The sequence below is a fragment of the Hoplias malabaricus genome, chromosome 15, assembly GCF_029633855.1.
Source record: "Hoplias malabaricus isolate fHopMal1 chromosome 15, fHopMal1.hap1, whole genome shotgun sequence".
Lineage (NCBI taxonomy): Eukaryota > Metazoa > Chordata > Actinopteri > Characiformes > Erythrinidae > Hoplias > Hoplias malabaricus.
The window spans coordinates 36,126,621-36,128,770 of record NC_089814.1 but is presented as its reverse complement, the minus strand read 5'-3'; the positions used below and the strand labels follow the sequence as shown (position 1 = coordinate 36,128,770).

At 35.5% G+C, this 2,150-nt stretch overlaps 1 long non-coding RNA gene across 1 annotated transcript; it reads right to left on the bottom strand.

The window, feature by feature from the left end:
• Positions 1-354: 354 nt before the first annotated feature.
• LOC136668887 (uncharacterized) lies at positions 355-1,765 on the bottom strand. Its single transcript, XR_010795541.1, has 3 exons — positions 1,689-1,765; positions 566-669; positions 355-487 (listed from the first exon to the last, which is right to left on the bottom strand). It is a non-coding gene; the product is annotated as an uncharacterized lncRNA (long non-coding RNA).
• Between the last annotated feature and the right edge of the window lie 385 nt (positions 1,766-2,150).

Sequence of the window (2,150 nt, the reverse complement as noted above, 5' to 3'; positions counted from 1 at the left end):
ATTTTCAAAATCACCCAGGGATTTGATACAAGGCACATTTTCCTTCACATTTTAATGGTGACATTAAGTACACAAAAATCTTAACAAGAACCTCTTATAACATCTTATTATGGCATTTCATAACAACACTATATAATGTACATTTTAACTGCTATCAATTAAAAACTAGTCATTGTGAAAATGTGCATCCAGTCCTACAACTTTATATTAGAGCCTCTCTCCAGCAGTTTTTTCATGTCATTCGGATAGTATGAACCAGCTTCATTAAACGAATCTTTGGAGAGGAAAAATATGTCCACGTAGTTTTGTGCAATGACAGTATCTCTGCAGAGTTCCTGCTTCAGTAGTAAATAGACTCCCAGTACTGCTCCAGCTGAAAGATCTTCATTAAATTCGGTTCCAGCTTGGTTTGAACATATGTTGACTTTGCCCATTATTAATAAATGCATGCCTTCACCTCTATCTCCTTTTCTTTGAATATATTCACCTGGTATACAGTTATAAATTCAGCAGGTGGTTATTAAACACAGAGAAACGATATTTAAGGATCTGTGTATATTCTTACCTGAGACGTAACTTCTTAGGATCATTTCGGTTGAAAGATGGTGTAGAAAGATGTTTGAAAAATCATTAAACAAATCATGTTTCTTGAGGTGACTCATGGTGATTCTAATTTTGAATCAAAATAATCCAAATCACAATACAAATATAACACAAAGAAAATAATCACTTTCCCTAAAAACTTATTATCAAGTTGGTCAAAATTAATTTTCCCATTTGATCAACTTACTGTCAAAAATCTGAAAAGAGCATTAACCATTAGCGTAATGCACTAATTTAGCTAACTAAACACAAATACATTTTGGATGAGTAATGATGTGTTTAGTATTTAGTCATGTAAATTAAAACAAGTGTGACACGATGGCAGTGCCAGGATAGGGCATTAGTCCATTGCAGTGAATCAAACACACACACACACACACACACACACATACTGTCACCTATGGACACATTTGAATCACTAATCCACCTACTGATGTTTTTTTTTTTTTGATTGTGGGAGGAAACCAAAGCAAATATATATTATTTGTCTCATGCTGACAAACTTAATGTAGTTAACAGCCATATTCAAACTATTTTATATTCTTCAATAGTTCCCCAGTATTCCCTGCCAGTTTCTGGCCTTAGCTTGCTAAGACTCATCTAATAACACCATGCTACTAAGATGAGAGAGGAGACATGCTTCCTCTGAGGAACCTAATACTGTCCTTGCTTTTGAATGCCACATGAATACCCCAATATTATGTGCTTGAAGAACACCAATTGACCAGGTCTGTTATGCAAGCTAAGATGCCTGCATGGACTAGCATAATGTTATGTGATGAGGGGAGAATGAGGGCCATCCGGTCGACCCAAAGAGAGCAGAGAAACTGCTTTCTTGGACTGCTGACCTCAGATGGCTGGTGCACAATCCAGGATCAAACAGGCAATCCCCTAATGTTCAAGCAAGATACTAGGGCAATATATAACTGACTCAACAAAAATTACGTCAATATAAAGAAATAAATGGGCCATCAGAATAAACTTAATTACACTAATGACCATTTCATGCTCCTTACATAGGCATCAGTGTTTCTTTTATGATACTTTATGACTTACTGTAGTTTATAAATGATTGCAATATTTACCTTGGAAATATATCAGCTTTCATACAGTGTGAGAGGTCTTTGAACATAATTTCTGAATCTATCCCTTTTGTGCGTGTCCATCTATAGTTGTAAAACTGGATGACACGATTTTGCAGTGGAGATGGAATATTCTGATCTGTCATGTAGGTTTTTATGGCCTGCAATTAAGAGTCACACATATGAGATGCTTTTGGTTATAGATTGCTGGAAAAACAAAGTAGATACATATAATTTGAGGTCATTCTACTGCTACAACTACCTGTAGTTTCTCCTCATAGGTAGCCTGGTGTGCCAGCCTGTTTGTTTGTGTAGAATAGATGCGTCCCATATTGTAATTCACATGAATTTTAGAAAGAATCATTAGAAATATGAGAAAAATAACCTCTCCAAACATTTTCGGACCAATATCTCCATATCCTGTTGTAGTGTAAGTAGTCAGTGTCCAATACACAGCATATATAA